Below are 10,027 nucleotides of genomic sequence, written 5' to 3'. Positions count from 1 at the left end.
ATAGAGGGCATGTGCCCACATCTAGGACTGTCAGATTAGAGAGGGTCCTTAATTTGTGTGACTCAGTGGAGTTTCGCTGGCTAATGAGATTGGGCTAATTGGTATCGTTACTGTAATCTCCTGAGGCGCAGGACAACACGTTAAAACATATACCCACTGATCACACTTAAAACCTGCCAGTGATGCTAAAGGTCATTAGTGGCTGTGTTCATTTCCAGAGGCATGCAATGTAATGGGAAGGGAGTGCATAAAACACTGTGGAAGTTCACCAGGGTTAAAACATTCATTTGCTAATTCCAGGATGCATGTTGCCAAAAGAAAACATGCTGTAATTACACAGAGGAAAAAAAATAGTACAAGCTAAAGTAACACTCTTAAGACATAAGCGTAGATCTCACTATGCACCATTTTCCAGGCAAATTAAAGCACATGTTGTTGCACTAAACATTTAATTTATCACATATCCCCATAAACAGATAAGACCTTAAGTTTTCTTCCCCGGTTAAGTTGAGTTTACCATTTAAAGAGAAGAGACACATTTTTGCATTGTGCTGTTTTTTTTTTAACTTAAAACTTCAAATCTGCTTTAAAAGCAAATTAATATGGGACCATGGCTGCACTTTTAATTAGCTTTCAACAAATACACAAATCTACAAGGTGATATGCTAACTAAAACCACTGCACAGCAAATCCAACTGTAGGCAAAGATCAGGTTTATTTGTCTGCATGCTAACTACTACAGGGCTATGAGGTCTTGTTCAAATGAATATTAATAGGAAAAGGACCAACTGTTTCAGCACCATCGCATTTCAATTAGTTAAACTTTGTTGTCATGACATTTTGTACAATGATACATATAGTCAATATATTTTCATGTCATTATAGTCCTGTCTGCTAAAAATACTAAAAACTATGCAGAGGCATGATCAGCAACATATACTTACAACCATGTTATCTGCAAACAAGACACTCGCATGATAGTTATATCTCTTCTGCATCTTAGTCTCAAGCTTGATTAGAAAAAAAATCACATGAAGCATAGCAGCAAAACTGGCAACATGAACCGCAAGCAAGTAAGCGGGCCTAAAGATACTCTCAGCATGGGGCTAAATAATTACAAATGTACAACACACGTGCACACAAATACACACACACACACCAAAAAAAAAAAAAAAAAAAAGCCCACCAAGACAAATCTTGTCCTTTCTGTATGGAAGACCCAAATACAAGCATGTTAGTGTAGATATTAGGAATTTTCTGCCTTTTCCCTGGGTCAATAGGTCAATTACTAATCTGGATTTACCCACAGGCATTGCTAAAGTACAATGTACCAAGCTTGACAGCTATTAAAAATTTATCACTTCACATATAAATGCATATCTTTTATTTTATTTATTCCCAGGACCTAATATAATGAATGTAGAGCAAGGCCATCAGCATAAGTAGGCTATCAGTCTCACTTTTGGCTCAGACCAAGGGAATGGCATGAGGCTGACAGAGTGAAACAAGAACAGTAGCTAATGTTAGCACTAATGTTAGCATTAGTATTAGCATTAGCAATAGAGATGAATAGAATGCCTGGCAGCCAGGCCTCGTCTGTCCACAACTAGAGACAGGTGGGCCCTTAAGCCTGGCTTCAGGTTACTGAGACGGGCCACAATGTGCGTCACATACTCACAAACACACGCAACTGCAAAAATCCTGATTCATTTGTTCTGGCCTATTTCGGTACCACAGACATATTCTGCTAAATACATTTAAACAAAAGTGAGAAGATTTGTTGTTGTCTGGTTTTCATTATTAGTTTGGATGCTCTCATTCTGGTTACATTTTCCACTGTTCACTAAAGCAAAAAACTGCTAGGCACTGTTTTCACCATACAGCAAGTAGCAGAGCAGCACTATTTTGCATGTGTTACAGGGCTTTTGTGATGCTAAAATATGTTGGGGAAGTTTGCTTTAGCACTGTGGGGGGAAACTAAGCCCTGCCACCTGTTCGCCAGATCCAGAGGCTCTATTGAATATTCTTATAAAATCAAAAAAGGAGGAAGAGAAATCAAAGCATTTCCTGGCTGCCTGTGGCACAGCTTCTGAGGACTATCCTATTTTTAGGTTCTGACCTAAAGCAGAAACCCTCTCTTTTAACCTCACAACTGTGGACCAAGATGTTGACAATAAAAACATGAATCCATTTAGCTGACATGGACATTCAAAAATACAGTCTCTGACTCATTCTGGCCGGTGACAGTGATTAAGCTACAAATGAATGGCTTTGTCATGCAAATCGACATACTAGCAGCCCCATGAGAACTGATTGTAACTTCAGAAAACATTTTACACCACTCTATGGTGTAGAACGATAACTTTGAGATCTGAGCAGCTGACTTTCCTATATTGTCACAATTAACTCATCAGGCTTTCACAGGTTTCCTATTCCCCCTTGCCTCAGAAAATGTTTACCAAGGAATCTGGGGAGAGATGCCATGTTTGCCTTGCAATCAGATCTGAGCTGGAATGTGGGCTGGAGGAAGACCTCTCTTCCTGTCTTGCTGGATGGCTGGCGTTGGGTGGACAGTTCGGGCATAAGGCCCAAGCTTGGAGTGCTATTTCTAAACCCCCTCCACCCTGAAACGCACACAGTCTCACTCACACCCGACTCCCCACCTGTTTCCCTGACTCTCCATCAGATGAGTCCTCCAACAAACTCCCTCATGAACACAGTTCGCTCAATTTCCTTCTCCAGGGAAACATCCCAAAATAAAGCCTGGCTGCCATCAAGCCAATATGAGTTTTACTGGATGTACATCTTCCAGCCTACAAAAATAGAGAACATATTTACACAAAGTTCACACTCAGATCTTATATGCAAAATAAGACTGGTTACCTCCAAAGAAGTGAGCTTACAGCTAATGTTATAAACCTTACAGCAACTACTTTCATGCAGTCAAAATAAGCATCTTTATGTAGGATTTGAAGTTTTCAGGATAACATAGCTGATCTAAGAGTTCACAAAATAATATAATATGAGCAGGATTTTAACTTTTCTGATCCATTTGCATCCTTTAGTCACTTCAGTCATGTAAGACACTTCTCTGGAAATGTGATGAGTGACACTATATCTTATAAAATTAGATATAATGATTAGTAATGATTATAAGACAGTGGGAATTACTTGAAGAAAAATTATCTTACTTTAATGCAACATTACATAGAGATAACTTATATTCACAATACTCATAGTTACACAAACTTAATGTTTGTAATTTCCAAGAGACAGTCCCTTGTACCTACTTCACACTCTGATTTTTTTCATACCTATTTTGTGTTATTTTTAGTATGAGTTTATTAAGCATTGCCTAATCTAACTTCTATGTAGGGAATGGTACTCTGTATAATCCTTTTTTTCCCTTCTTGGTGATTTGACATCTGTCATAGCTAAAGGTTTTAAAGGGATCCAACATCCTAACAAGTGATGACTGAAACTGAAGGAGAGACAAGGAGAAAACAAGACTGGGGGAGTGAGCGAGAGAAAGGAAGGAGAAACAGGGAGAAAGGGAAAATGAGACTTGTTGTAAAAGCCTCTGCTTGTTAGCACTGCGTCACATGAGCGTCCATATATCATCTCCGGGTCTGTCACCTGACCCCGATGTGTCACAGACCCCGGACTGTCCCCTCAAACACGAGCCCTTCTCTGGTAACCCCAGGGCCCTCTGTGCACCGGTCTCCCCCAACTGCCAGTGAGTGTTAGGCAGTACTTTACAGCCTCTGAAAGGGAGCTAAAGACCGCTGAGGATTGAGATGAATTACAGCCGGGGGAGCTCCTCTAACGAAGGGCGTCCAAATTTACAGCTTTGCCAGCTTTCTTAACTTCACGGATGGAGATAAAGCAGGTCTTGGTTTTGACAGAGCCCCACCAGAGCACAGGGAGGGGGAGCAGAGAGAAGCATGGCAGTGAGAAAGGAAGACGAGGCTTAGTTTCTAAAAGAGAACCTAATGAATGAAAATATATGAAGCAGAGTGCCCCTTGTTATTCTCTCCCCCGACAAGAAAAACGGCAGTCAAACGTCAAGTAATATTTATTGTGATCAACAGTCATTGAGAGGTTATGGACACAGAGGCCCTGACTGCACTCACTAACTATTTTGTGAAACAGAAAGAGCCAGCCGCAGCATGAAACACATTTTTCTTTTTCTTTTTTTTCTTTTTTTGAGATCAGTCGGTTTAAACGCTTGTTAAATCAGCCAAGTAAAAAAAAAAAAAGGGAGGAAAAAAAGCTTTCGAGTGCTGTCTAAACCTGAATGAAAAGCCCTTTGTAGTTCACTCTGTTGGGTTTGTAAAAACAAATGCACACTACATCAAGCCAATCATTTATCCCCCAGACAAAGATCAAACTAATATTGACTGAAAAACACCTGAAAGATGAGACTGTGAATGCTAATGAGAAGGGCCTTCCTAGCTGTTAATCATAGACAGGCTCATTTCAGGAGGGAAAAAGAAGGGGCGAGGGACAAGAAAGCCATCTTCATAAACATATCCTCATTTTCTAGTATGGTGTATGGGGGTCTGGCTGCAGCCAGACTCCTATAAGAACTGTGAATTGTATATCAGCCTCTAAAGCTGGCACTTTAATCCTATTTGCATTCATATGACTATAGCTGGATCCTTGGAGCCTTTATCCTTAGATTTGCCCATTTGTATGCCCCTGTGAGTGCAGTAACTCTATGCATGATACCAGTTTCTGGATGTCTCTCACATCTTTTGCCCTATTTGACTCGTGCAGCCACAGCTATTCAGTGGCTGGAGAGGCAACACAAGAACTTACTGGAGAATGGTACAAATACGTAAACACAGAGACTCTTGGGCAGGTAATGGACTCTCACGAACACACACACACACACACACACACACACACACACACACACACACACACACACACACACACACACACACACACACACACACACACACACACACACACACACACACACACACACACACACACACACACACACACACACACACACACACACACGTACAGGTCTCATCCACACACACAGAGAGAGGGAGAGGGGTAAGAGAGAGAATTAAATACTCCTAGTGGCTCCCTAGTGGAGAGAGCCACAGGCTTAGCTCCACGCCGACTGATTTGTGAATCTCTTCTCCTTAAACAGCTCTGTGCCTCTGTGCACACGTTGTGCTGACGTGGGGGTGGGGGTGGTGGTGGGTGGGTGGGTGGGTGGGGGGGTTGGGTTCACCCATTTGCACATTAATAAACCTCCAGAAACATTTATTAAAAGCTGTGAGAATAGACAGTATTTACATGTGAAACTCCTGAGGACATCAGTGAGTTTGGCAAGGGCCCACACCGCGGGCCTCTGTGGTCCTGAAAATCCTCGGCTGCACACGGAGCATGATAATGACATCCTCTGTCCAATTACTCCTGCTGCCAATAGCACTGGTCATGATGGAGAGGAACACACTATTAACCCTGTTAGCATTATTGACACAACCAGCACACCTCAAATCAGGACTCCATTAAGGTGACAATGAAGGTGATCATGAGGGAGACCAAAGCATGCCGTTTGGAAGTGTAAGTAAAACATATATTAATAATAATAATAATGCTTTTTCCATGTTTTATATTCCAGTGCTGATATTTATTCTCTCATGTGAGACGCATTATTTGCGTTTATCAATATTAATGGTAGGCTAAAAAGGTAACCACGCTGCACAATCTGCAAATATAATGCCCCACCTTATCAATTCATAACACAGACCAGCTAAACTGTCAGAAAAATCTGAAGTCACACTTAACCGAGCCCAATACCTACTATTAAGATGGCTCGACATAACAGGACGGCTGCCAATAATTGTACATAAAGATATGGAAAAGCCACAGTCCAGCTATGAATATTTCATGAATTCCGACACAAAGAGCATGCTAAAAGGATCAAAGAGAAAAACGGGAGAGGAGTCAACGTGAACATCCAAACAATATGCAAGAATCCCGACAGTATAGGTCACATGCAAAAAGACCGGGGTCACACTGAAATTGTCCATCAGTCAGACAAGCAGAACTGATTTGGATGCTAAATAATGGTTTAGATATTCAAAAATTCCATATATATGCGAAAGGCTTCAGTGCACCCTGGATCTGGCCTATCAGAGGAGTGCACTGCCACCACACTCCCTCATGCAGACCCACGCTATGCCTCTGAGCCTACGACTAACATGCACACACGCACATGCAGATATGCAGACATCCAGACACACAGTACATGTACACACACACGGTCACATAACACACATGCACTCAGTCTCAGACCCCCAGACAGACATATATTATACACACAGTGTCTGCATCCCATAAAATGAAATCATCACTAAATAAGGTTCATGATTACCTCCAATAATTTACTGGAAGCTTTGGTGTCAGTTCAAATTTAATTTCTCAGGCTGAAGAAGCAAAAACAAGAAAGAAAAAAGAAAGAAAAGAACTTAAGGCTTACACCCTGGTGTGCAAATGAGACAGCATGTGTGTAGGAGCAGGTATGCGTGTTAAAATGTTGAACAACAGAAGAAAAAAAAGTAATTGCATATTTTGCACTCCTGTTTCTTCAAAGCCACATGTCCATATGGTTCTGTGTTTGTTGTCTGCTTCATGATAAGCAAAAGTCTGGTCGAAACTAGGAAAAGCAGCCCTTGTCGCTGCAAAATGTCCCGATCCTTTGTATCCTGTAAATTTCTAAACAACATAATCAATGCAAAATTTATACAAGGCAGTGTCTTAAAATCACAACATGGTGCCGCAATTATATTGTGATCTTCTGCTCATTCAAAGGGCCGTCTTGTTGTGATTGTCATATGCCACTTGCCATTGAAATGTGTTTTCATGTTTCTCATCTCATTGAATGTCAAGCATCTCTTATTGAGGAGCCAAATCCATCTGATGATTTTTCCACCCCACTCAAATGGAAATGGTGCATGTGACAAACAGTGGGTATTAACATAATAAAGGAATTCGACTTACAAAAACCTCAACATCTGCCGGGTTGGAGAGAGTAATGGATAACATTTCTTTGAATCAATTGATGGATCTGATGGCGCTTAGACAGTCATTCACATCATAATGTCTCAGGAGAGGCCAATAATAGGAACAACATGGGATTAATCTCAACACTCTCGACTCAGACGAGACAAAATATGCATGGGCCCATAGATCTAAAAGACACTGTTATAAACAAATTTGTTTGAGAGTTTTCTCTCTTTTTTTTTTCTTTTATACATGGAAGCTTGGAGTGCAGAATCTGCAAGCTATAAAGAGGCCTAAAGAAACAAGTAATACCAAAAGATGCAGTATCTGTGACACGGTAATGAATGTGATTTTTCAAGATGAGGCAACAACATGTTCCAGGATGTGCTGAAGAGGAACGTTTTTGTAAGTTTGAGACACACATTTTCAAGGCAATATTCCTAAAATTATGATACAATCCTTCACATTACTACCACAACGGATATCATGTATCATTACAGGCTTCACAAATGTACCTTTCAAATCAGAGGAATCTGAATGTGCATATAATGTGCATGTGTTCCCTGTTATTTCATCGGTTATCAGCAGTTGTTAGTTTATTTAGGTGAAACTGAAGAACTTACTAAATCCGCAAAAATCCATCCATTCATTAAAGGCATTAGAGGAGATTAATTTCCTACAACTTTGAATGTAGCATGCGCATGCGCACATACAACCTCTCCCTCACCCCCATCTAACCTCCCCCCCTCTTAACATTTACGAAGAAACGCCCCCCTTCAGAAACTTGCGTAGCACTCGTGAAGTTGTCTTTACGGCTGGGTCCCCCTGGATCTTTTATCTGCCATTATGTAAAAAAAGATGAGGCAAAACAAGTCGCCAGCTAACTACCGAAGCTATACCAAAGCAACACATACACAAAACACGTAAAGTCCAAGGCGTACGTAATCTACGTAACTAGGCCTGAGCTGGAAGATTTTTGATTGACAGGAAAGGAGCAAAGCAAACGCCTCGGTCCGAGCGCGTTGGATTGGCTGATGTTTTTTCAGGTTCTGCCATGTCCACAGTTATTTTTTAGAAACCATACATACAAGTCCACTAAGGTCAGTATATTTATTTTATGTGAATCAGACAAAATTAAACAAAAAGAACATCCTCCATAATGCCTTTAATACTTTTTTTATTCAGCCCCACTGTAAGCTTAATCCATCTAAAACTGTCCAGCTCTAATGGTAATGGATACATCATTTTGTAGCATTAAAAGCGTGGGAAACCAGTGAATGCTCTTGGTGTGGGGCAAGGTTATTGAAGTGGTTCTTCTAACTGCAGCTAAGGGAGACCCAAATCACAGTAGCTACAGGACTGTAGGGAGAATTTTTTTTTTTTTACCTTACTGTGAACTAAGATCATATTAGTTTCATCAAATGAATTTCTAACTTCCTGCAGCTTTTTGACCACAGGTCACCTGTACCTTTATGACACAGATTTCTGCCATTAGTCTTATTCATGTTTAATTCTGGTGATACGACTTCTCTTTTTGATGCTGTACATTGAGACCAGCCTGATGACTTATGACAGAAGAAGGAAATCAAAGTGAATAAGGAGGAACCATGCTTTAAAATCTGGGGATTGATCTGGCCGACCAAAGTGCATACAGCGACCTGAATCTGGACGGACAGATAATCCTTGTGAGCTGACCTCCAAGACAAGGGTTTAATAATAAATACACCATGTCTGAATTAAAAAGACACTGTTCTACATTTTTAATGTAAATGTATTTCTGCATGCAATTAAAAATGAATGATCACAGAGCTCACCTCCTTGGACCTGAGGCCCCCACTTCAGCTGGTTGACCACGGGACGAGGGGCTGAGACCTCAATATGGACAGACTTTAAGGAAGGGGAAACTGAGGGAAAGAGGGGATGCATGAGTGCTGTCTAGGGAGATGTGTACCTCTATAGAGCCCACTTTAAAGACTGTCCAACCTGTACAAATAACCATGGGAATTTCTGGCTGGTGATTAACGCGCTGGCTGGAGTTTAAATCACTCTGGGCGAGAGATGGCCCAGCGTTTGACTGTGTGATATACTCCCTAGCAGAGCTCCTCTGATGGGAAGAACATTACTGATGAGAAACTAAAATGAGATTGCGGAGAGCGGGGGGCAGGAATTAGGGCTGACCTGAATGGGTCTGGGGGTAACATGGAGGCTATCACATTAACCTGACGGGGGCTCCTTTAATAGGGTCCAGGGCTTAAACTGATATATCAATTTCCCTCCATGTGGATGACTTCAAAGGCCAGAGCTCATTCCCGCCGCTTGTGTTGGCCCCCCATCAATCTCTGGCTGCTGTGGGCATCATCACCTCCAGCCTGAGACAAGCCAGGATAAAGATCAGCTCGGCGGGCTCCAACCAATCGGCAGCCTTGTCCTGATTGTCCGCTCCTGGTCACAGAAAAGATAGCACCTTTAAAGTTCCTGTTGTTTCTTCGGTGACTGTGCACTCACTGGCGCTATCTATCAAGATGGAAAAATGCAAAGCAACACAGTAAATTGGTTGCAACATGCAGGTCAATCAAACACAACACTACTCGGCTTCAGTATCCCAGAATGATTATAATTATAATCATGGCTGACAAACATTTCTCCATCTGTGTGTGCTAACGTCACAATAATTACCCTTGTCACGCGAAATGTGTAATTTAGCAACACAAATCATGGCATTTACCTCTGCTGACAGCTACAATGATAAAGATTCAGTAAAAGCGTGGCAGAACACCTTCCAGTTCATCTCCACTGTTTGTATAGAAAGACTTTTTTTCTCCCCCCTCCAACAACAGAGACGCAAGGAACTCCTTTCTTTTCGCTAAACTCTCTGTTCTCAGAAATCATATCAAAAAGCCTCTCTCGCAGTGCAGGCCCTCCAGGGTTCTGATGTCACTTCCACTGTAACACTTCGCTGATGACTGACATATGCTTCACATGAGCGTGAAGGAAA

The sequence above is a fragment of the Acanthochromis polyacanthus genome, chromosome 2 (assembly GCF_021347895.1).
Source record: "Acanthochromis polyacanthus isolate Apoly-LR-REF ecotype Palm Island chromosome 2, KAUST_Apoly_ChrSc, whole genome shotgun sequence".
Lineage (NCBI taxonomy): Eukaryota > Metazoa > Chordata > Actinopteri > Pomacentridae > Acanthochromis > Acanthochromis polyacanthus.
Note: the sequence above shows the minus strand (reverse complement) of the source record.